Here is a 26,738-nt window from a genome sequence, read left to right on the forward strand (position 1 = left end):
TTCTGAGAGAAGGTGAATGTGACATACAGCGGTTTGATCCATTTTTAACTCTCCCTTGACCTCAAACTTAAATGATACTGTAACACACACACACACACACACACACACACACACACACACACACACACAAAGGATAAAAGTCCCAGACTAATTGCTTAGAGTGGGAACGGTTCTTTGATGCCCATAGAAAATAATTTCCTGTGGTTTACATTAATTTTGTTAATCCAAGTTCATGGAGGTGTTGGAGAAAAAGTTCACAACAGATGTTTAACATCTCCGTGGTCAGTTAGCTTCAATTTATCTTATCCCAACACTGTTTCTTTGGTACCATCCTAAGGTTAAAATAAAATAAAGTAAAATGAAATGAAGGTGGAGTGTGTTATCAGGCAGCATCCTTTATCATTGAAAAGATCCTCTATACAAATATGGACTGTGAGTACACACACAGCCCCAGGGTACCTGTGCATCTTGGACTTCAAAAAACTGTAAGAAATGAGCGCTGGATTCCCGGTAGGAGTCTTTTGTCACTGCAGCATGTGTTGGAATCTTAAGGACTGATACCAGCTAATGGTTCCTGTGTGCATTGGATGGTTGTTTGCTCAGCTAATCTGCACTATAATCCTGCCAAGGCACCAGATATGAGCGTGACTGAGTGACCGTCAGTGTTACCAGCCTCAGCCACCATTTCTCTGCAGTGACATGAGGGACCCCAAGTGAGAACCAGTTGGCTCAGGTGAGTCCTGGGAACTGTGAGAAGGGAGAACAACGTTATTGTTGCTGCCTCTAGTCACTACATTGTGGGGTGGTTTGTTAAAGTAGCAGTTGAAAACCTGAGAACTTCCACCACAAAATGACAGTATGAATTATATCTACATCAAGGTATTTTAGGGCTGAAAATCCAGAAAGTCATCCAGCACAGGTCCAGAATCAGAGTAGAAGGAATTCAATAAATATGGTATTTTGGTGCTAAAGAGAATAATCCTGAATCCATCTCTGGAAAAATGGGTAGGGAATAATTTGTGGAAGAGTTTGCCATAAAGCAGTGGAGAAGTTGGGGAGACAGAGATGGTCAACACTGAGATCTCTAGAACATGCGTCAGTGCTCCCATTTGAAGGCCGATACTATGACACTTTTGTGAACACAGACTGCAAGATCAGAGTCATTTGGCAGAAGTAGGGATTTTCTTCATTGTGCCCCTGGAACTAAAAGTGTGCTTACTCCTCAAAGATTTGCAATATCTGACAAATGCTCATCTTGCATCTACTGGCACTTAAGGCATGGATTCAGAGTTAATTCCCATGTATAATTTTCTCATTCCCACAAGTTCTATTGCCTCACTACACCCTCAGCTGTGGAGAGCAGTGACAGAGGATGGAAGAGCAGTGACTGAGATGGGGGGGGTGTCTCTGATGACCTCATGGCTGTGGCATACCTGGTGCCTGGGAATGTTTCTATGCAAGGCACAGGGTGCTCTGCTGCTGTGGCAATGCCCTGCATGAGGAGGTTGTGCAAGAGTCCTGCCAGCTCTGACCTTGATCTCAGGCACGCAGCTCCTGGGAAGGAAGGAAGGAATTCTTATATAATTCAACTACAATATTTTATCAGCTCTGCTTCACCTGAGCCTGCCCATTTCACAGTAACTTTAAACAATGGACCTCCTTGAGACCTACACAAAGCTCCTAACATTGCACTTTGCAACTGTGGAAACACTACATAGGTGTCCTAATTTCTGTAACTTTCCTAAATACAAAGAATAATGGTTGCATAATCTTTAACCTGATAATGAGACATATATAAGTAAAGATTGCTGGTTTACCTACTTATATCTGCATCTCCATCAGAGAGTGCAGCTCAAGTGATCCCAGCTTAATCTGCAAAATCTGTGTTTGTGAAACTTTATTTTCCAATCTCCCTTCAACCCTTGCCAGACCCGAGAGTTTGGTAGCTCTGGTCATGGTGGTTGGTGGCCCGTGCTGATCCAGACACAGGGGAACTTCCTCAGCCATTAGAAGAGGAGATGCTCCCAGAAGCCTGCCATAGAAGCACCTCCTCAAGGTAAGGAGGTTGGGGGAGTGAGTCAGAGTCAGAGTCAGGTGTAAAGTGTGGGAAATACAGGATCCACAGAAAGGGTCTGTCCTTAGAGATATGCTTAAGAATAGAGGTAGTGCTGTTAGAAGCTCAAAGCTGTTGCAATTTGTGAACTTTATTACTAAAACTTGCCCCTGGTTCCCAAAGGAGGAGCAGAAAATGTAAAGACATGGTTGACTGGCACCCTTCTTAAAGTTATGCTTGCAGCTTGGGGAACAAAATAGAAAACAAGGTCTCTCTAGAGAGAATATAAACTATGACACCATGCTTTAAGAGAATAGTCTTACAAAAGAAAAAATAATTACAGCAGTTTTCCTTACCTCTTTGTTTCTACTGGATCTCTATCCCTCCTAGACTTATATTTAGAAATGTAAATTACCCAGCCTGCAGGATTTACAAGGCTTATGAAAAACCAGTTAAGACTTAAGGAAAAAGTGTCCCTTTTTAAATTCCAATGACTTGACTGGCTATCTTATCTGTTTTAGCTGATTTTCTTAACCAGTTTATCTCTAAATCTACAACACAGAAAGAGAAAAGTGAAAGATTCTGAATGTCCATTCTTTTGCTAAAATTTCTTCTTCTTTTTCCCCCTGAGGACTTCACAGTCTTCCATATTGTTTAGATATCTGACAATTGTCTCTTATCTGAGCTAAAGGTACATTCTGGCCTGAATAAGATGTTAGTATTGTGGCCATGTAATTTTTTAAAATAGAAAATCCGGTTTTTAAAAATTCTTCATATTAATGTACTTTTTGATCAGTATTATTTTATCTAACTATTAAGGATTTTACACTCTTTGTTCAGAAGCCAGTTTCTCCAGGGTTAACTTTTAAATATGTTCAAAAATTCTTTTTTAATAAATTGTAAGGAGGACATCGATTTGGTGATGTTGGGAATGAGCTTGATAACTATCAAGGACAAATAGCTGGTTACCTGAAACCTTTGATTCCAATGTCCTTCATGGTTGTTAGATTTTGTACCTGGCATTTACAATTGGACAGACCTATCCTGTATTTAAGTCATAATATTAAATTCTGATGGGCTCTATTTTAATTTAAAATAGGTTAAATCTAATAGAGGATTTAATACACATCAATAACATTACCTCCTACCTGTGGAGCTTCACTTACAAAAATGTACAAAATCTTTGTTTCTTGTCTGTTTTTGTATGTGTGCACACCTGTGAATTGTGTTGTTGGATCTATGAATTATGTACATGGAATCAAAATTGGCACTTAGACAAATGAGTGCTCAACAATTAAAATTTAAGTAAAGAGATGGATCCAAATAATTTAATGCAAATCAAATAATCAGATAATAAAGGTGTCTTTAAAATTCTAACTCACAAGTTTTTCTAAGTGGTCAGACAATACACTGTTGATTTCTATAAAATGTCTATAATGTGATGTAATAGTCATTGATTCTAGAATTTTCCTTCAACAATCAAGAGAAGGTTAATACTGCTAACCATGTTTGTCTGATATTTTTATTTTGCAGTTAAAATAAAATTAAATTAAATTTAACTAAATGGAATTAATCTTCATAAATGTGTTTTCTTAATGGATAAATTTAAAGAGGAGGTTGGGATTGCTTTGTTTCTCGTTCTTTACTAAAGCAAAATTACTGAGTTAAAGTTCTAACAGGTGTAATTCTATATGCAAAGGGTCCAAAAAGCTTGAATTGTGTTTCAATTGAAGCACTGTACACAGCATAAAGTATTTCGTCTTATTGAGAGGAGTAATTGGAACAAATTGAGAATTTTCATAAGAATTGTTTCAGAATGTGAATTTAAAAAGGGATCAATGACTAGGAAAGTGATATAAGATTTGTGAAGAGAAAGAGATAGAAGGTCTGAATACATGACAAGAAGTTCTGAGTACATGACAGAAAAAATTGTGTAAGTGACAAAAAATTTTGTGTCAGTTATAGATTTGTAAAGGTGACCTCTTCTCCAGATACAGGTACAATATTCATGTTCTGATGTGAACCAAAGTTTAATTTTCCATATGTTAAAGTAATAAATGTTTCTTAAAACATTAATTTGCTCCTAATTATCAAGATAATTTCTTATGCCTGTGAAGTCTTATTAAAATAAATCAATAAATAGATAAACCAATCATTATAAAAATTATTGTTTTTCCAACTCTGGTTAAACAATAACTATTATTTTAGAGTATTATGCTATATTCCAGATTCTAAATTTTTCTTCAAAATTTAAACTTGGTTAATATAAAAGCATTAGTGCTGTTAACTTGTTTCTTTGTATTCTAAGTATTCATATAAATTCTTTAAAGGTTTAGGAGAACATTTTACAAAGCTGATGCTCTCCATAATAGTGGTCTATTATAAAAATTACAAATTTACTTAAGAAATTATGTGATTTAACATTTTGTAATGAGATAAAAATAATTTGTCATGAATTATAAAAATTTGTGTTACTCTCTGCACTAAGAGGTAAACTTAAATATATATATTTTTCATACAAAATAAGGAGAACCTGGTTTATTAAAGTTTAATAAAATGGGATGTAAGCACATTTTTCCATTTTTGCACAAGAGTATTAAAAGCTTTCTTGCCTTTTTAATTCATATTTCAAATGTAATGTTAAATTATGTTAACTGATTCATATGGGCTCAAAATGATGTATTAAAACTTTATAAAATAATATTTAAGAAAGATATTAAAGATTAGTTTCAGAAATAAAATACTTATTTAAGATTTGTCAAGAGGTCACACCTCACTTCTCACCTTATTCCATGTTAAGTTAACCACTAAATTTCACTTAAAGGTAGGTTCAAAAGAAAGATTTTTTGTTATAAAAATTACTATAATCTTAAAATACACAAGAAATATAATATATAGCTAAATAAAGGTTTGGGATTACAAAAAATCATGTTTATCAGCTTATAGCAATTGTACAATCTAAATGTTTTTACTCTTGTTAAATTTCATTTTGTATTTTTCTTGTAAACTTTATAACTATTGTCTATTAGTTCCTTACAAAAATACAAAAGACCTTTCCTTTTTATATTTGGACATCCTAATTATAGCACACTTGATTCTTCCACAAAACTTACAAATTATAGGTGATGTTTTACATATACTCAATGATTTCCAAAAGTTACCAGAAGATTTTAACTGGTTAGGGCTTACAATTATCTACTGCAGATTTGAGGCCTTTATTGATATATTATGTGGCGACCCTTCTCTGGCCTCTGCTCAACAACTTACTACAGAAGCAATGGTGGCCTTAATGAGTATTGAAACTGCTATCATGACTGCACAACTTACTAAAATTAATTTACAGGAGCCTATACATGTGTTGATGTTTTCTATTTCTCATAACCTACCGGGGTCATATGGCAGTCTTCAGAAGTTTTTAAATGGCTCCACCTTGTCTAGTCTCCTCCAAAATCTTTAACTCATTTCATAATTTTGTTAAAGACAAAAACTGAGCCCTCTTTCATTATGGTGCCCTTTTCCATTTAATGCCTATGTTAACATTGACAATCTCTACTTGTCTTCCAGGTGACTTTTACTAATTTTCCTGGCCAGCAAAAAGTTCACATCAAGTTATTTCCCACTGTTTGGCTGCTTTTGCTGTGCTGTGCTGTCCATTGCCAATTAAAACTGATAATAATGCTCCAACTTATACTAGTTTATCTGTTCAACAATTTTGTGATCCTTATCATATTGAACACTGAATTTGCATTCCTTATAATTCTCAAGGCCAGGCTATTGTAGAGCAAGCTTATTTATCTCTAAAGTTACTATTACAAAAACAAAAAGAGGGAAATAGAACCTCACAAAATTGTTTAAATCATGCTCTTTATATATTAAATTTTTTGAACTGTGATGTTGAAGGTCCCATGGCAGCAGAGCAACATGAGGCTCATATAACAGTATGCTCAACATGGCTGGTCTGGAGGAAAGACTTACAAACAGGACAATGGAATGTACCAGATCCAGTGATTATGTGGGGTAGAGGTCATGCTTGTATCTTTCCAGAAAGTGCAGTTCATACTCCAACCACAGTTCAAAAGGTTGGAGCTCATACCAGAAGTGTTGATTCTGGTACCCACCAAGAAAGAGATGTTGGGGAAGAAGAAGAAGAGAACTTGCTGACACCAGAAGGCTGGTCAGCCAACATGGGGACTATAGAGGAATCTGATCTACCAGGCTGAACAGATGGTAAATCAACAGGGAAATACAAAGTCTTCTGCCACAATGCTTGTGGCCATGCTGGCTTTATTAAGTTATCAGGTAAATAGAGTTTATGGGGAAATTTACTGGATTTACTTTCCAGATCCACCCTTAGTACACCCAGTAATTGGATTGGAGAATCTATTCCAATATTTACAAATGATTTTCAGATAAACACATTACACCTCTCTATTCAGATTGAATTATACTGGATACAGTGGGAGTTGGTCCCACAATGACAATACCAGCTATTTAAAAGTGGCCCCAGAAGATAAGACAGCATATAGGGGAGCTCAGGTAGCCCAACTCTGGGATGTAACTAAAAATGGGACTGCCTAATGACATAACCATATTTCCCATGGTACATTCACCAATACCTTACTGTCCTAATCATACTTCTACAGAATTGGATACCATTCCTAAATGGATGGAGTATGATAACAATTGGCCTGTATGTCATAATATCTATGGCAATGATGAATATATTTTGGGTTGGTCCCACAATGTTTATGAGAAGCACTTATATAAAAAAGTATATAAAAATATGACCCCTGGAGGATTTATAAGTAATTTTCTGACCTTCAGTAGTGGTGACATACAAAGGGATCTTTGGCATTTGATAACCATACTAGATTTTGTTAACTTACCAACACTCCCCTACTTGATCTAGTAAATAAGGATTGTAAAGTTGCTCCTAGTTATGGCTTGTGAGCCTGTGTACAAATCTCCTTACATTTTAATTACTGAAAATATAAATATAAACAGGATAAGAGAAAAGTATCATGTAACTTGTTATAACTGTAATTTGACTAATTGTATTACTATATATAATAGATGACAAAGAGCACTTGTGTTAAGGTGATCTTCTTTTATGATGACTCCAGCTAATATTTCAGAGCCTTGTATTCCAATACTGGAGTTCATATTCTATGGCAGAATCCTGTCCAGTTAGATAGACACTGTTGTGCCATATTATAATCAAAGTAGTCACCTTAATAGCTACTTTAGTTTCTGTTATGACTGCTGCTATAGCTTTATCCAAAAGCATACAGAATGCTCAATTTGTTAATGATTTAGCTCAGAATACTTCTAAAGGTTTGCAGAATCAGGTTAATATTGATGATAAGTTAGAGTCAAAATTAAATGCTTTGGAAGCTAGAGTTATTAATATAGGAAATGAAATTGCCACTTTTAAATTTAGACAAAAGTTCCACTGCCATGCAAACTACAGATATGTTTGTGTCACAGCATCAAAATATAATGCTTCTCAATGGGCTTGTGAGAAAGTTAAAAATAATTTGATGGTCATTTAGCAAAGAAATAACAATAACCTGGATCTTATGGAGTTACATCATTATATCCAGGACATTCAAGAAAATCAAATTGATTCTGTGGATCCCACATGGCTTGCTAAACAAATAATTAATGACCTAAATGATTTTAATCCCTGGAATATGTTAAAACATACAGTACGGTACATTTTTGGTCCTTTTTGTATCCTCCCTTCTATAACATAATAAAGGGAATATTTTCCTGCAAAGAAAAAGTTTTATTTTATATGTCACCGGCCATGAATTTTTGTAATTAGTTATTACATAAATGCTGTCAAATGCCATTGTCCACAAAGCATGACCTTTCTGTCCACAATCTGTGTGTGTATTTATAACCAGAGTTCTCATGATTTACATAAATAAGCACATCTATCAATGATGACATTGCTGAGGTGCAATGTAATATCCATAATCTGATGCTTTGCAAATAGCAGCAGAGGAGAAAAGTATTTGTAATCACCTTTTACTTCAGTGATCATATATAAAAATCAGTAATTTAGAATTATGTTCCAAGTATCCAAAGGAGAATTTCAAATGTACATAGAGATGGTTACAGAGATTGAGATTTTTAAGAAATATCCTCTATGTCCACACCCTGTTGTAACTGCTGTACCATTTTTCTTCCAGCTGCTTTCCTTGCCTGCAAGAGGGGCTTGGATAAGATGGATGTTTTGTTTGACATCTTTAATATCCTGAACTTTCTGTAGCACTTCAATCTGTTCATTATAAATTTTGCTTCGTGTTTCTTTCTGATGTCTTCAAATCTCTTCATTCCTTCAACAGTTTTGTTCCATAATCTCACTGGTATTTGACAGGTTCATTTCTACATTTTTCCAATTCAAATGAATTATCCACTGTTCTTTAACAGTTGCTTTCTGGAATGCTTTAATCCACCTGACCTTGTGAGGATTGCACTTCTTTTTAAAGTTCTCATGACATTTGGATTTACAGAATCTGAAAACCTTGCAATCATTGTGGAAGAGCATCATGCTGCAGGGGTAGATCGACCCTGAACAGATATAACACTTCTCCATGTGCATATTGAACATGCGTGGGACCTCACCAACCAAACAGTGAACTGGGGAGGAAGTGACCCACTTATACTTTTTATTTGCATTTCCCTAATGATTAATGATGTCCAGCATGTTTTCATGTGGTTATTGTCTATTTGTATTTTCCCCCATTGTATTAATGTCTATTCTTGACCTTCATCTAATTGTAAATTTGGTGTTCTTTATTGAGTTGTAAGATTTTCTTATATATTCTCCGTATTAATTTCTTATCTGATACATTGTTAGGAAATATTCTCTCCCATTTTGTGGGCTGTCTTTTCCAAAGCTTCTTATATAGGTTATAATACCATTTAATTTTGGGATCAAAGGCACAGTTTGCATGTTCCCAGCATAATACTCTATCACTTTAATATTCTCAAGCCTGGCATCGTAGCTCATACCTGTGATCCTCCCATCTGGAGAGGCTGAGGCTGGAGGACCACAAGTTACAGAACAACCTCAACAACTTAGCAAACACCTCAGCAATTTAGCAAGGCCTTGTGTCAAAATATAAAAATAAAAAGAGGGTTGGGGATGTGGCTCAGTGGTAGAGTACTTGCAAGGCACTGGGTTCAATCCTCGGAACCACATAAAAATAAATCAGTAAAATAAAGGTCCATCAACAACTTAAAAAAATTAAAAAAAAAAAAAGAGCTGGGGATGTGTCTCAGTGATAAAGCACCTCTTCTTGAATCCCCAATACAAGCAAAAACAAAACAACAAAAAACATCAAAATGTGTACACCACTCTTTGGGGTTTTTCGGCGCAGACCTGTAACATGCAGGTGCTTCAGGTAGCGCTCCCTCGCACAGAGCTTCCACATAGAGGGGATGGATGACCAAGTTTCTGACACTGCTGCTGCCTCTGAATGCCCTGCACACTGCTGGAGCCGTGACTGAAGCAGTCTTCTTCATATGACTGGGATTTGGTGGCCTCAGTGCCGTGCCAACTAGCACTGTGTTGGTCTTTCTGAGTGTCAGGCTGTCCAAGTTCCTAGCCTTGAAAATGGAGTCCAGCGAATTATAGCCTACCTGAAATTTTGTTGAAAATTATTGCATCAGTCAGGTGATCAATTTCATCATCATCATCGTAATCATCATAAAGTATGTTAAAAGGATGTATTCTTTGTGTGTGTGTGTGTGTGTGTGTGTGTGTGTGTGTGTGTACCAGGGATTGAACCCAAGGGTTGCTTAACCACTGAGTCACATCCTCAGTCCTCTTAAAAAATATTTTACTTAAAGACAGGTTCTCACTCAGTTGCTTAGGACCTCACTAAGTAGCTGAGACTGGCTTTGAACTCACAAACCTCCCGCCTCAGCCTCCTTTTCCAAGTTGCAGGGATTACAGAATGCACCCAGCTGGAAAGACTGATGCAATAGAAAGGACACTTTCTGTCTGTGGCCTTCCTCCCCCAAATCAATAAACCCTGTCTAATTATGGAAAAAAAAAAAAAGAAAACAAATTGCGAGTCAGGCATGTTCTACAAAACAGCTTGCTGGTAGTACTGGAAACATCAAATCAACAAAAGTCTGTGAATCTGTCAGAGTTTAGAGATTGAGGAAACTCTAAAACTAAGTGCAATTCATGCTCTGGAACAGAAAAAGACATTAGGTTACAATGAGGAGATCTGAACAACTTGAGTCTTTAGTTCATAACCATGCTTGAAGATGGTTTCATTAATTTTAACATGTATCATAACCTTAACTTTAGTATGATCTTCCACTAACACCATGGAAGTTGCAGACACGTAAGGTTGAGAACCTCAACGTGGCACCTGCTTCAGCAGAGTCAGGAATGCCCAGGACCTCTCATCTGAGCTTCCCTGCAGGTCAGAGCACTGATATCTCCATTTCATGTGGATGTTCACATCCCTCCTCCACTCCGAAAGTTCCACAGTCAAAGACTGGCTGTTGCAGAGCTGGCGGGCGCGGTGCGGTGCACACGTGGGCCCAGCTGGAACTCATCTACCACTGCTGCGGGGCTCCCAAGAGCTGGGGTTTCCAAGCACAGGCTGTGTGCTGCCAGGCAACTCCCATGCTGGCCTGTAGGCAGGCTGCGATGGAAGCACACATGCACGTCCTGATCCTCACAGGTGTGTCCTGGCTCTCAGGTTCACGCTGAGTCAGGAGGTTCATGCTGTCTCCAATCCACTTGGTGGATACACCTAAGTGACTTGCAGGTAGGCTACAATCCGCTGGACTCCATTTTCAAGGCTAGGAACTTGAACAGCCTGACACTCAGGAAGACAGCCACAGTGCTAGTTGGCACAGCACTGACACCACCAAATCCCAGTCATATGGAGAGGACTGCATCAGTCACTGTTCTGGCATCTTGCAGGGCATTCAGAGGCAGCAGCAGCTACTGAATAGTGACACAACAAGGTGACAGCATCAGAAACTCGGCCATCCATCCCCTCTGTGCTGAAGCACTGCTCAAGGGACCTCTATCTGAGGGGCCTGCACATTGCAAGTCTGGGAGTCACTGCCATACTCTGAGCAGCCGCTTGCTGACACCTGTGGGAGAATACAGAGATGTCATCAAAACACCCCAAACACCCCAGAGAGTGGTGGACACATTTAAGTTTGTTTTTTTTTTTTTTTTCCTTGCATTGGGGATTAAACAAGGGGTGCATTACCAGTGAGTCACATCCCCAACTCTCTTTTTATTTTTGTATTTTGACACAAGGCCTCACTAAATTGCTGAGGTGTTTGCTAAGTTGTTGAGGTTGTTCTGTAACTTGTGGTCCTCCAGCCTCAGCCTCCCCAGATGGGAGGATCACAGGTGTGAGCTACGATGCCAGGCTTGAGAGTATTAAAGTGATAGACTATTATGCTGGGAACATGCAAACTGTGCCTTTGATCCCAAAATTAAATGGTATTATAACCTATATAAGAAGCTTTGGAAAAAACAACCCACAGAATGAGAGAGAATATTTGCTAACAATATATCAGATAAGAAATTAATACCCAGAATATGTAAGGAACTCTTACAACTCAATAAGGAGCACCCAGTTTACAATTAGATGAAGGTCAAGAATAGATATTGATCCAATGGGGGAAAACACGAATAGATAATAACCACATGAAAACATGCTGGACATCATTAATCATTAGGGAAATGCAAATTGAAACTACAAGGAAATAGCACTTCTTCAATTAGGGTGGCTGTGACAAAATAAATAAACAACAAGAGTTGGTAATGATATGCAGGAACTGGAAACCCGTGTGTTGCTAGTACAAATACAAAAAAATGGTTCAGTTCTGTGGAACAAAGCAGACCTGACTTTCCTGTGCACATATATGAATACACCACAGTGAATCTCAGAAGCATGTATATCCACAAAGCACTAACTTAATAGTAGAAATACTGAGTAGAGGGAAAGGAAGAGGACGAGAGAGGAGCAGAGGGAAAGGAGAAGTGCTGGGGACTGAATAGAGCAAATGATATTCCATTCTTTTAAATTACATCAAGATGAATCCTAACATTATATATAACTAAAAAGAATCAATAAAAAGAAAAATGGTTAAATGGTTTTGTTGATGTGGAAAATGATTTCCTCAAAAAATTGAACAAAATTATCATGTAACCCAGCAATTATAATCCTGGATATATATCCCCCCAAATTGACAATAGACACTTAATAGATACTTGTATGTAAATGCTTATATCAGTTTTGGCAGCATTATCTGTAATAACCCAAAGGTGGCAACAACCCATGTCCATGGACTCAAGGATGCATACTCCAATTCTGTGAACTTTGAAAGCATCATGCTAATTAGACACATTTTATGATCTCCCTTGTATGGGGCATCTAAAATTGGCAAATTTTGTTTGGGATGATGAAAAAGTTTGGAGGCAGATGGACATGATGGTTGCTGAACCTTGTGATGTACTTAACCTCATCAAATGGAACTGTAAAAATGGTTAAGATGCTAAGGTTTACATGATGCACATTTTCCCACAATGAAAAAAAGTTGCAGAAACTCGTCGGACCAAAAAACAAAACAAAACAACAACAACAACAACAACAACAACAACAAAAAACAAATCAGGATGTGAGTTGAACATCTATGATCCTGGTCGTCTGTTAAAAGTAGCTTGTTCAAGCGCGTGGGGATGTCGGTAAAAATGGTTCACAGCAGCCCCTTCTCCATGGGACTAAGTTGACCTGAAGTGATCTTCTCCCAATTTCTTTTCTTCATTAAAAATTATTGCATCATGTTTTTATGAACAACAGCATTCCAATCTGTTTAATCACACTCACCTCCCCCGTTTATATCGTTTCCAATCTTTTACTACTGTAGGCAATGTCATCATACAGAAGAGTGTTGTGGTTTGGATATGAAGTGTCCCCTGAAGACTCATGTGTTGAAGTCTTCATTCGAGACGCAACAAGGTCAGAGGTGGGGCTTTCAGGAAATGATTGCGTCTTGAGTGCTCTGACGTCATCAGTGGATTAATCCATTGGTAGGTGAACAGACCTCTGGGAGCTGGACCCTACGCGGAGGAAGTTGGTCACTAGAGACATGCCTGGAAGGGCATATTTTGTCCCCAGGCCCTCCCTGTGGCTCCCTGGCTACCATGAGATAAGCAACTCTCCCTGCCAGGCTCCATGATGTCCTTCCTGATCTCAGGCTCAGAGCAGTGGGCCAGCCCACCATGGTCGGAAACCTCTGAAACCAGGAGCCAAAATAAACCTTTCCTCCTATCACTTGTTTAAGTCAGATATTTTTATCACCAAGATGAAAAACTGACTAACACCATCAGTATACAGAAGTGTACCTATGTCTCTAGGACTAAAATATATTTACAATATCTATCCCTGAGTCAAAAAGTGACTTGCTGTATACTTCAATAGACATTGGAAAACTTTTCTAGGGAGAAAAGTCATGTATATTTACTTGCAGCAAATCTAGAATGACTGTTTCTTCACGTTCTTTCCTTTTTTCCATCTTCTTCAACAAGACTTATTATTAAAATGTAATAATGCAAGCCTGTAATGTAATAATCCTGGACCTGTAATCATTCAGGAGTCATTCTGAACTCAGTTCAGCTCCCCCACAGCCATGCCTCTCCACCTCCACCACCCCACTGTTCATGGGTCCTCTAGACTTGGTCCCTATGCCAGGCCCAGGTCCCAGGACCAGTCACACAGCACTATGCCTGAGATGGGTGCACCCCAGCCAGTGCCCCACCATGGTCCCCCAGTCTCCACGTGGCCTTGAAGCCCAGATCACAGTCTGCACCTCCTGAAGCATCCCTGAGCCTTGGTGCCAAGTCAAAATCCACTTTTCCCCCTTGGTCTGTGAATGCCAATATGAATCCAAATACAGGAATTTTTTAATGATAAAGAATACTGCCTGATAACACACTCCGCCTTTATTTTGTTTTGTTTATTTTATTTTAACCCAGGATGGTTCCAAAGAAATAGTGTTGGGATAAGATAACCTGAAGTCAACTGACCACAAAGAGATGCTACAATCTTTGGTGAACATTTTCCCTCCACCTCGAAGTTTTGTATAAATGACAGGGTCTTACTTTCCACAGGCACCAATGGACTCTTCGCGCACTCTAAGTGTGAAGCTTTTATCCTTTTTCATAAGTGTTACAGAATCATTTAAGCGTGAGGTCAAGGGCGAGTTAAAAATGGATCATACAGCTGTATGTCACATTCACATTCTCTCAGAAGAGCCGCCCTCCCCCTGGGTTTTCAGGTCGAAACCCCAGCAGTGACCACTAGGGGGCAGCAAAAGATGCTCTGGGAAGGGAGGGAGGGAGGCGCAGACCCCGAGTGCGCAGGCGCCGACAGTAGGGCTTGCTTGGGCCCAGGGGGCTGAGGGATTTCACTACCTGCCAAAATTCCAATGCTGTCATGTAAAGAAATTGCGAGCGTGGCCGTGGAGGTGTGAAAAGTGGCCACCGGTCCCCTTGGATGTCTGCCTGCAGTCGAAACTGGAGCTCCCCACCTCGAAACTGGAGATCAGAGAATCACAGCCTGCTCAGGTCACTAAAGCGCATCCTCCTGAGGACTGGAGACAGCGTGCACCCCCTTAGACTCAGAGAGCCAAAGTACACACGTGTGGTTTGGGAGCCTTCCTGTCCGCCTCCGCCCCCCAGCTTGGCACTGGAGTCTGCAGGCCGCACCCTGCGTTTGTAAACCGAGTTTCTGGAGAACTGCAGCCATGGGGTGCATCTGCTCCAGCTGCACCTACGTGTGCAGGATTCCAGCCAGCTCAGTGGCAGCCTGGTTTTGGCTCAGGGACCTACCGGAGAGGACAAAGGGTGTGAATAGCCATTGCTGTCTTCTCCAGGTAAGCTCAGATGAGAGATTCTTGGCATTCTTGTGTCTGCAGAAGCCAGAGGCCACCGCTAGGTTCTCAGCCTTACATGTCTTTGATGTCCATGGTATCAGTGGACAATCACCCTAATGTTACAAATCAGGAAGGAGCCCTCCTGTCCTCCCTGCCTGTGCTCCCAGCAGCAGAGAAATAGAAGTCAGGTCAACGGAGAAGATGCACAGGTTGGGGAGACAGAAAGAAAGGTGCCCATATCCTGTCCTATGTCAAGTTTAGAGGAAAATAGAATGAAATGTAACTATTTATTTTTAAAAATCCGCTATTTTTAATTGTTGAATTCTAGCAGTACATAGTGATGGGATTTGTTGCTACATATTTGTACATGCACACAATATAGCAATGTAACTTGGCAAAATGTAACTTTTTTATTAAAATTTTAAAAATTTTACAGACTATTTTGTTTCATTGTATACAAATGGGGTACAACTTTTCATTTCTATGGTTGTATTCAATGTAGATTCACACTATTCATGTAATCATACATATACATAGGATGATACTGTTTGTTTCTTTCTACTTTCTGTTTCCCAACCCCTCCCACCCCATTTTCCATGACACCATCCAAGTTTCCTTCATTATTCTCTTCCCCTCAACCCCCCTCATTATATATTGTCATGCACTCATCAGAGGAAACATTCGGCCTTTGGTTTTTTTGGGGGTTTGGCCTATTTCACTTAGCATGATATTTTCCAACTTCATCCATTTACCAGCAAATGCCATAAATTTATTCTTCCTTATGGCTGAATAATATACTACTGTGTATATATAACAGAGTTTCTATATCCATTTGTCAATTGAAGGGCTTCTTGGTTGGTTTCACAGTCTAGCTATTGTGAAATGAGCTGCTATGAACATTGATGTGGCTGCATCACTATAGTACGCTGATTTTAAGTCCTTTGGGTATAAACTGAGGAGTGGGATAGCTGGGTCAAATGGTGGGTCCATTCCATGATTTCTGAGGAATCTCCATACTGCTTTTCCAAGTGGCTGCACCAATTTGCAACTCCACCAGCAATGTATGAGTGTGCTTTTTTCCCCACATCCACACCAACACATATTATTTCTCATGTTCTTGATAATAGCCATTCTAATTGGAGTTAGATGAAATCTTAGGGTGGTTTTAATTTGCATTTCTCTGATTACTAGGGATGATGAGCACTTTTTCATATATTTGTTGATCATCTGTATATCTTCTTCTGTGAAGTGTCTGCCCATTTCCTTAGCTCATTTATTGATTGGATTCTTTGTATTTTGGGTGTAAAGTTTTTAAAGTTCTTTACAAACTTTGGAGATTAGTGCTCTGTCTAAAGTGTGGGTGGAAAAGATTTTCTCCCACTCTATAGGCTCTGTTTTCACATTATTGATTGTTTCCTGTGCTGAGAAGATACTTTTTAGTTTGAACCTATTCCATTTGTTTATTCTTGCTTATTATTTCTTGTGCTATAGGGGTCTTGTTAAGGAGGTCTGGTCCTATGCCAAAGTAATGGAGATTTGGACCTACTTTTGCATCTGTTTGGTGAAGGGTCTCGGGCCTAATTCCTAGATCCTTGATCCATTTTGAGTTGAGTTTTGTACAGGGTGGGAGACAGGGGTTTAAATTCATTTTATTGCATATGAATTTCCAGTTTTGCCATCACCATTTGGTGCAGAGGATATCTTTTTCTCCATTGTAAGTTTTTGGCAACTTTGTCTAATGAGATAACTGTACTTATGTGGGTATGTCTCCGTGTCTTCCATCTTGTACCATTGGTCCACCTGTCTATTTTGGTGCCAATATCATGCCATTTTTGTTACTATTGCTCTACAGTGGAGTTTAAAATCTGGTATTGTGATACCTCCTGCATCACTCTTCCTGCCCAGGATTGCTTTGGCTCTTCTGGGTCTTTTGTTCTTCCAGATGAATTTCATGATTGCTTTTTCTGTTTCTATGACAAGTGTCATAGGGATTTTAATTGGAATTGTGTTAAATCTGTATAGCACCTTTGAAAGTATGGCCATTTTGATAATATTAAATCTGCCTATCCAAGAACACAGGAGATCTTTCCAACTTCTAAGGTCTTCTTCTATTTCTTTCTCTAATGTTCTGTAGTTTTCATTGTAGAGATCTTTCACCTCTTCAGATTGATTCGCAAGGTTTTTTTTTTTTTTGAGGCTATTGCAAATGGAGTTGTATTCCTCATTTCCCTTTCAGATGTTTCATTGCATATGTATAAAATTGCTTTAGATTCATGCGTGTTGATTTTATAACCTGCTATTATCCTGAATTCATTTATGAGGTCTAGGAGTTTTCTGATGGAGTTTTTTGGATTCTCTAGATATAGAATCATGTCATCAGCAAATAGTTGAGTTCTTTTTTTCTTATTTGTATCCTTTAATTTCTTTTTTTTTATTGTAAACAAATGGGATACATGTTGTTTCTCTGTACATGGCATAAAGGCATACCATTTGTGTAATCATAAATTTACATAGAGTAATGTTTTTTGAGTCATTCTGTTATTTTTCCCTTCCCCCCCACCCCTCTTTACCCTCTATACAGTACTTCCTTCCTCCATACTTGCCCCCCTCCCTAACCCTAACTCTAACCCTAACACTAACCATTCCCTCCCCCCATTATGTGTCATTATCCACTTATTAGTGATATCATTCGTCCTTTGGCTTTTTGAGATTGGCTTATCTCACTTAGCATGATATTCTCCAATTTCATCCATTTGCCTGCAAATGCCATAATTTTATCATTCTTTATGGCTGAGTAATATTCCATTGTATATATATACCACAGTTCCTTTATCCACTCATCAGTTGAAGGGCATCTAGGTTGGTTCCACAGTCTGGCTATTGTGAATTGAGTAGCTATGAACATTGATGTGGCTGTATCTCTGTAGTATGCTGATTTTAAGCCTTTTGGGTATAGGCCAAGGAGTGGGATAGCTGGGTCAAATGGAGGGTCAATTCCAAGTTTTCTAAGGAATCTCCACACTGCTTTCCAGAGTGGCTGCACTAATTTGCAACCCCACCAGCAATGTATGAGTGTACTTTTCTCCCCACATCCTCGCCAACACCTGTTGTTGCTTATATTCTTGATAATCACCATTCTAACGGGGGTGAGATGGAATCTTAGGGTGGTTTTGATTTGCATTTCTCTTATTACTAGAGATGTTGAACATTTTTCCATATGTTTGTTGATTGCTTGTAGATCTTCTTCTGTGAAGTGTCTATTCATTTCCTTAGCCCATTTGTCGACTGGATTATTTGAATTCTTGTAGTAGAGTTTTTTGAGTTCTTTATAGATTCTGGAGATTAGTGCTCTATCTGAAGTATGATTGGCAAAGATATTCTCCCACTCTGTAGGCTCTTTCTTCACATTGCTGATAGTTTCCTTTGCTGAGAGAAAGTTTTTTAGTTTGAATCTATCCCAGTGGCTGATTCTAGTTTTTATTTTTTGTGCTATGGGAGTCCTGTTAAGGAAGTCTGGTCCTAAGCCGACATGTTGAAGATCTGGACCTACTTTTTCTTCTATCATCTGCAGGATCTCTGGTCTGATTCTGAGGTCCTTAATCCATTTTGAGTTTAGTTTCGTGCATGGTGAGAGATAAGTGTTTAGTTTCATTCTGTTGCATATGGATTTCCAATTCTCCCAGCACCATTTGTTGAAGAGGCTATCTTTTCTCCATTGCAAATTTTTGGCACCTTTGTCTAGTATGAGAAAATTGTATTTATTTGGGTCTGTGTCCGTGTCCTCTATTCTGTACCATTGATCTACCTTTCTATTTTGGTACCAATACCATGCCGTTTTTGTTACTATTGCTTTGTAGTAGAGTTGAAGATCTGGTATTGTTATACCCCCTGTTTCACTCTTCCTGCTAAGGATTGCTTTAGCTATTCTGGGTTTCTTATTCTTCCAGATGAATTTTATAATTGCTTGCTCTATTTCTGTAAGGTACGTCATTGGGATTTGAATTGGAATTGCATTGAATTTGTATAGCACTTTAGGTAGTATGGCCATTTTGACAATATTAATTCTTCCTATCCAAGAACATGGAAGATCTTTCCATCTTCTAAGGTGTTCTTTAATTTCTTTCTTTAGTGTTGTATAGTTCTCATTGTAGAGGTCTTTCACCTCTTTTGTGAGATTGATTTCCAAGTATTTTATTTTTTTCGAGGCTATTGTGAATGGGGTAGTTTTCCTAATTTCTCTTTCTGAAGATTCATCACTTATGTATAAAAATGCGTTGGATTTATGGGCATTGATCTTCTAACCTGCTACTTTACTGAATTCACTTATGAGTTCTAAGAGTTTTCTAGTGGAATTTCCAAGTTCCTCTAAATATATAATCATGTCATCAGCAAACAGGGATAATTTGAGTTCTTCTTTTCCAATTCGTATCCCTTTAATTTCTTTGGTTTGTCTAATTGCTCTGGCCAGAGTCTCAAGAACGATTTTGAATAGAAGTGGTGAAAGAGGGCATCCCTGCCTTGCTCCAGTTTTTAGGGGGAATGCTTTCAGTTTTTCACCATTTAGAATGATATTGGCCATGGGCTTAGCATAAATGGCCTTTACAATGTTAAGGAATGTTCCCACTATCCCTATTTTTTCTAGTGTTTTGAGCATGAAGGGGTGCTGTATTTTATCAAATGCTTTTTCTGCATCTATTGAAATAATCATGTGATTCTTGACTTTAAGTCTATTAATATGGTGAATTACGTTTATTGATTTCCTGATGTTGAACCAACCTTGCATCCCTGGGATGAAACCCACTTGATCATGGTGCACTATCTTTTTAATATGTTTTTGTATGCAATTTGCTAAAATTTTGTTGAGAATCTCTGCATTGATGTTCATTAAGGATATTGGTCTGAAATTTTCTTTCCTTGATGAGTCTCTGTCTGGTTTAGGTATCAGTGTGATATTGGCTTCATAGAATGAGTTTGGGAGGGTTCCCTCCTCTTCTGTTTTATGGAATACTTTGAGAAGTATTGGAATGAGCTCTTCTTTAAAGGTTTTGTAGAACTCGGCTGAGAACCCATCTGGTCCCGGACTTTTCTTTGTTAGTAGGCTTTTGATGACTTCTTCTATTTCAGTACTTGAAATTGGTCTATTTAAATTGTTTATGTCCTCCTCGTTCAGTTTAGGCAATTCATATGTCTCTAGAAACCTGTTGATATCTTCGAAATTTTCTATTTTGTTGGAGTATAGATTTTCAAAATAGCTTCTAATTATGTTTTGTTTCAATCCTGTCTGTTGTGATATTTCCTTGTTCATTCCGAATTGTAGTGATTTGGGTTTTCTCTCATCTTCTGTTTGTTAGTGTGGCTAAAGGTTTATCAATTTTGTTTATTTTTTCGAAGAACCAACTATTTATTTTGTCAATTTTTTGTATTGTTTCTTTTGTTTCAATTTCATTGATTTCCTGTCTTCTACTACTTTTGGTGCTGGTCTGTTCTTCTTTTTCTAGGGCTTTGAGCTGTAGTGTTAGGTCGTTTATTTGTTGAGTTTTACTTCTTTTATTAAATGCGCTCCATGAAATAAATTTCCCTCTAAGTACTGCTTTCATAGTGTCCCAGAGATTTTGATATGATGTTTCTTTGTTCTCATTTACCTCTAAGAATTTTTTAATTTCCTTCCTAATATCTTCTGTTATCCATTCATCATATAATAGCATATTGTTTAATCTCCAGATGTTGAAATAGTTTCTGTGTTTTACTCTTTCATTTATTTCTAACTTCAATCCATTATGATCTGATGGAATACATGGTAGTGTATCTATCTTCTTGTATTTGCTAACATTAGCTTTGTGGCATAATATATGGTCTATTTTAGAGAAGGATCCATGTGCTGCTGAGAAGAAAGTGTATTCGCTCTGTGGTTGGATGGTATATTCTATACTGTCCGTTAAGTCTAAATTATTGATTATGTTATTGAGATCTATGGTTTCTTAGTTCAATTTTTGTCTGGAAGATCTGTCCAGTGGTGAGAGAGGCGTGTTAAAATCACCTAGTATTATTGTGTTATGGTCTATTTGGTTTCTGAAATTGAGAAGGATTTGTTTGACATACATGGATGAGCCACTGTTTGGGGCATAGATGTTTATGATTGTTATATCTTGCTGATTTATGCTTCCCTTAAGCAATATGAAATGACCTTCTTTATCCCTTCTGACTAACTTTGGCTTGAAGTCCACATTATCTGAAATGAGGATGGATACTCCAGCTTTTTTGCTGAGTCCATGTGCATGGTATGTTTTTCCCCATCCTTTCACCTTTAGTCTATGGGTATCTTTTTCTATGAGGTGAGTCTCTTGCAGGCAACATATTGTTGGATCTTTCTTTTTACCCAATCTGCCAGTCTGTGTCTTTTGATTGATGAATTCAGGCCATTAACATTCAGGGTTATTATAGAGATATGATTTGGTTTCCCAGTCATTTGGTTCATTTTTAAAATTTTATTTATTTATTTGTTTGACACAACTTTTTTCCTCCTTTATTTGACAATTCCTTTAGGATAATTCCTCCCTTTGCTGATTTGCTTCTTTGTTTTTCATCTCTTCCTCATGGAATATTTTGCTGAGAATGTTCTGTAATGCTGGCTTTCTTTTTGTAAATTCTTTTAGCTTTTGTTTGTCATGGAAGGATTTTATTTCATCATCAAATTTGAAGGTAAGTTTTGCTGGGTATAAGATCTTGGTTGGCATCCATTTTCTTTCCGGGCTTGAAAAATGTTGTTGCAGGCCCTTCTAGCTTTTAGGGTCTGCATTGAAAAATCTGCTGATATCCGTATTGGTTTCCCCCTGAATGTAATTTGGTTCTTTTCTCTCACAGCCTTTAAAATTCTGTCTTTATTTTGTAGGTTAGGTATTTTCATTAAAATGTGCCTTGGTGTGGGTCTGTTGTAATTTTGTGTATTTGGAGTCCTATAAGCCTCTTGAACTTGATTTTCCATTTCATTCTTCAGATTTGGGAAATTTTCTGATATTATTTCATTGAATAAATTGTTCATTCCTTTGGCTTGTTTCTCTAGGCCTTCCTCAATCCCAATAATTCTTAAATTTGACCTTTTCATGATATCCCATAGTTCTTGTAGATTCTGTTCATGATCTTACCATCTTCTCTGTTTGTTCAACTTTGTTTTCAAGGTTAAATATTTTGTATTCATGTCTGAGGTTCTGTCTTCCAGGTGTTCTATCCTATTGGATATGCTTTCTATGGATTTCTTAATTTGGTTTATTGTTTCCTTCATGTCAAGGATTTCTGTTTGGTTTTTTTTCAATATCTCTAACTCTTTATTGAAATGATCTTTTGCTTCCTGTTTTGCTGTTTTAATTGTCGATTGGTTTGATCATTCAATGCTTGCATTTGCTCTTTCATCTCATCATTCAGTGCATGCATTTGCTCTTTCATCTCATCGTTTGCTTCTCTGATCATTTTAATTATGTACATTCTGAACTCCTTTTCTGTCATTTCTTCTGCCATGCTGTCATTGGGTTTTATTGATGTAACATCTAGATTTGTTTGCAGCATTTTCTTTCCTTGTTTTCTCATGTTGTTCAGGTATCAGTGGACCGCTGAGATATTGCAGATTTCCTCTATTGACTTACAATGTCCCTGAAGATTTCTGTATATATCCCCTCTTAGCCTTCAGTAGGCTGAAGTCTTGGAGGAAGTTGATAATGCGGTGCTCCACAAGGAAGCTGCCTCTCTAGGAGTGGTGGCCTTCAGGTGGGGTGTAATCCCTGCTAGTGGGCAGAGGTGCCTCCACTTGTTGACCAATGGTCATCCAAAGGGGACCTAGGCTGCGGGCTGAGGCAAGGCCTGTTTGGGCCTGAGTCTCTGGTTTTACCGTCCTTGTGGGGAAACGTTACCCGGCAGGGAAGACTCACCCGGTGCAGAGGTCTCGCTGGTCATTTCCCTCCTAGAGGTTCCTCTCAATTTACAGCTATTGCCTGGGCTGGGCTGCCTTCCTCTGCAAAGTTCCCAGGGGCCCAGCCCTACCTCCTGGGCCAGGGAGCCTCACCCTTCGCAGATGAATCTCCTTACGCTGCCCCTCCTCAGAGAATCTGCCTGCAGTCCTGGAACCTTCGCTCCACCCTAAGCCTGTCTCTGTGCGGCTCTTGCACCAAGAAGCCTCCTAGATCCTGGGACCCTGCTCTGCACCTAATGACCTGGCTATGCGGCCCCTCCTCTGAGCAGCCACCTGGGGCCCCGTACAATCGCTCTGAGTCCCAGAGATCCGCCACACGCCTCTTCCTCCAGACAGCCGCCCAGTATTCCGGTGCGGTCACTAGGAGTCCAGGAAACTCACTGCGTGCCTCCTCCTCCCACCAACTACCTGTAGCCCTGGGAAATCAATCACTCTGAGTCAAAGTGACCCTCCCCGTTCCTCCTCCTTCTCCAGATAACCCCCCGGGTGTTCAGGAGCGGTCGCTCTAAATCCATGTGACCCGCTGCACGGGTCCTCTGGGCAACCGCCCGGAGCTCTGGTGCGGCCACTCAAGACCAAGCGACCCACCATGCTTCTCCTCCAGGCAGCCCCCCTGTGTTCAGGAGCTGTCACTTTAAGTCCAAACAACTTACCACTCGCCTTCTCCTCTGAGCAGCCGCCTGGAGTGCTAATGCAGTCACTGCGAGTCCAAACAAACCGCCGCGCTCCTCCTCCTCCTCCTCCTACTCCTCTGGGCAGGGCCCGGTGTTCAGAAGTGGTCTGAGTCCAAACAGCTCGCCACACAGCCCCTCCTCTGGCAACCACCTGTAGCTCTGGTGTAGTCACTCTAAATCCAAGTGGCCGCGCTCCTCTTCCTCCTCCTCATCCTCAGGGCAGGCCCTGGTGTTCAGAAGCAGTCGTTCTGAGTCCAAACATCTCACCTCGGAGCTTCTCCTCTGGCAACCGCCTGTAGCTCTGGTGCAGTCACTCCAAATCCAAGCGGCCACGTTCCTCCTCCTCCTCCTCAGGGCAGGCCCCCATGTTCTGAGTCCACACAACTCTCCTCGCCACTCCTCCCCTGGGCAGCCGCCAGAGCCCCAGTGGTTGCTCCAAGTCCCAGCGCTGTGCTGAGCGGCCTCCTTTACGGCGCTCCCAGTTGTCCGAGTTCACTGCTCCAGCTGGGGGAGGGGTGTCTCTCTATCCTTTAATTTCTTTAGTCTGTCTCATTGCTTTGGCTAGTATTTCAAGGTCAGTGTTGAACAGAAGTGGTGAAGGAGGGCATCCCTGACTTGTTCCAGTTTTTAAAGGGAATGCTTTCAGTTTTTCTCCATTAAGAATGATGTTGGCCATTGGCTTAGTATACATAGACTTCACAATGTTGATGTATGTTCCTACTATCCCTACTTTTTCTAGTGTTTTGAGCATAAAGGGGTGTTGTATTTTGTCAAACACTTTCTCTGAATCAAGTGAAATGACCATATGATTCTTAACCTTAAGTCTATTGATGTGATGAATTACATTTATTGATTTCTGGATGTTGAACCAATCTTGTATTCCCAGGATGAACCACACTTGATCGTGGTGCACTACCTTCTTAGTATGTTTTTGGATGTGGTTTTCCAGGATTAAGTTAAGGATTTTTCATCTATATTCATTAGAGATATTGGTCTACAATTTTCTTTCCTTGATGTTTCTTCGCCTGGTTTGGGAATGAGGGTGATATTAGCTTCAAAGAATGAGTTTGGTAAGGTTCCCTCCTTTTCTATTTCCTGGAATACTTTGAGAAGTAGTGGAATCGGTTCTTCTTTGATGGTCTTGTAGAACTTGGCTGAGAATCAGTCTGGTCCTGGGCTTTTCTTGGTGGGTATGTTTTTGATGATTTCTTCTATTTCATTGCTTAATATTGATCTGTTTAAATTGTGTATGTCCTCCTTGTTCAGTATGGGAGAATGATATGTCTCTAGAAATTTGTCGATGTCTTCAATATTTTCTATTTAGTTGAGATAAAGATTTTCAAAGTAATTTCTCATTACGTTATGTATTGCAGTGGTGTCTTTTGTGATATTTCCTTTTTCATCACAAATTTTAGTAATTTGAGTTTTCTTTCTTCTTCTCCTTGTTAGTGTGGCTAAGGGGTTTGTCTATTTTGTTTACTTTTTCAAAGAACCAACTTTTTGTTTTGTTAATTATATGAGTTGTTTCTTTTTTTCAAGTTCATTGATTTTTGTTCTGATTTTTTATTTCCTGTCTTCTAGTACTATTGGTGTCATTATGTTCTTCTTTATCTAGGACTCTGAGCTGTAATGTTAGGTCATTTAGTTGTTGACTTTTTATTCTTTTCTTGAATGTGCTCCATGCAATGAATTTTCCTGTTAGTACTGCTTTCTTAGTGTCCCAGATATTTTGATGTGTCTTACCATCATTCTCATTTACCCTTAAGAAATTTTTTATCTCCTTATGTTTTCTGTTATCCATGCTTCATTCAATAGCATATTATTTAGTCTCCAGGTGTTGGAGTAATTTCTGTTTTTTATTTTGTCTTTGATTTCTAATTTCATTACATTATGATCTGATAGAACACAAGGTAGCATCTCTCGTTTTTTGCACTTACTGAGGACTACTTTGTGGCATAACATATGGTCTATTTTAGAGAAGGCTCCATGTGCTGCTGAGAAGAAGGAGTATTCACTATTTGAAGGATGGGATGTTCTATATATATTAAGTCTAAGTTATTAATTATGTTATTGAGTTCTATGGTATCTTTGTTTATATTTTGTTTGGAAGATCTATCCAGTGGTGAAAGCAGTGTGTGAAAGTCACCCAGAATTATTGTGTTCTGGTCTATTTGATTCCTGGAAGTGAGAAGAAATTGTTTGATGTACATGGATGCTCTGTTGTTTGGGCCATAAATATCTATGATTCTTACGCCTTCCTGATTTAAAGTTCCCTTAAGCAATATGAAATGTCCTTCTGAATCCTTTTAGACTAACTTTCTCTTGAAGTCCACTTTATCTGAAATAAGGATGGAAACCCTTGCTTTTTTACTGAGTCCATGTGCATTGTAGGTTTTTTCCCATCCTTTCACCTTTAAGTCTGTGGACATCCTTATCTATGAGATGAGTCTCTTGAGGGCAGCATATTTTTGTGCCCTTCTTTTTAGTCCAATCTGCCAAGGTATGTCTTTTGATTGATGAGTTTAGGTCATTATCCTCCAGGGATATTATGGAAATATGATTTGTATTACCAGTCATTTGGGCTTACTTTTGGTTTTTAACTTGACTTGGTTTCTCCTTTGATTGGTTTTTCCTTTAATGTCTTTCCTCCCTTTGCTGACCTATATGGTTGTTTTTCCTTTTCTCCTCATGGATTATTTTGTTAAGAATATTCTGTAGTGCAGGCTTTCTATTTCTAAATTCTTTTAACTTTTGTTTATCATGGAAAGATTTTAATTTGTCTTCAAATATGAAGGTTAGGCTTGCTGGGTATAGGATTCTTGGTTGGCAACCATGCTCTTTCAGAGCTTGAAATATGTTGTTCCAGGCCCTTCTAGCTTTTAGGGTCTGGACTGAGAGAAATCTGATGATATCTGTATTGGTTTTCCCCTATATGTAATCTGATGCTTTTCTCTCACTGCCTTCAAAATCCTATCTTATTTTGTATGTTAGGAATTTTCATTATGATGTGCCTTGGTGTGGATCTGTTGTGATATTGTGCATTTGGTGTTCTGTAAGCTTCTTGTATTTGATTTTCCATTTTATTCTTCAGGTTTGGGAAATTTTCTCATATTATTGC

At 38.8% G+C, this 26,738-nt stretch overlaps 1 protein-coding gene and 1 pseudogene across 2 annotated transcripts in view; both read right to left on the minus strand.

The window, feature by feature from the left end:
* The window catches only part of LOC306647876 (insulin growth factor-like family member 4), a 467,977-nt gene that overhangs the window by 259,813 nt on the left and 181,426 nt on the right, over window positions 1-26,738 (minus strand). The window lies entirely within an intron of this gene.
* On the minus strand, window positions 8,192-8,663 carry LOC306647877 (putative ribosome biogenesis protein RLP24; annotated as a pseudogene). Its single transcript has one exon. The product of its transcript is annotated as a putative ribosome biogenesis protein RLP24 (transcript).

The sequence above is a fragment of the Sciurus vulgaris genome, assembly GCF_902686455.1.
Source record: "Sciurus vulgaris genome assembly, chromosome: 17".
NCBI classification, from domain to species: Eukaryota; Metazoa; Chordata; class Mammalia; order Rodentia; family Sciuridae; genus Sciurus; species Sciurus vulgaris.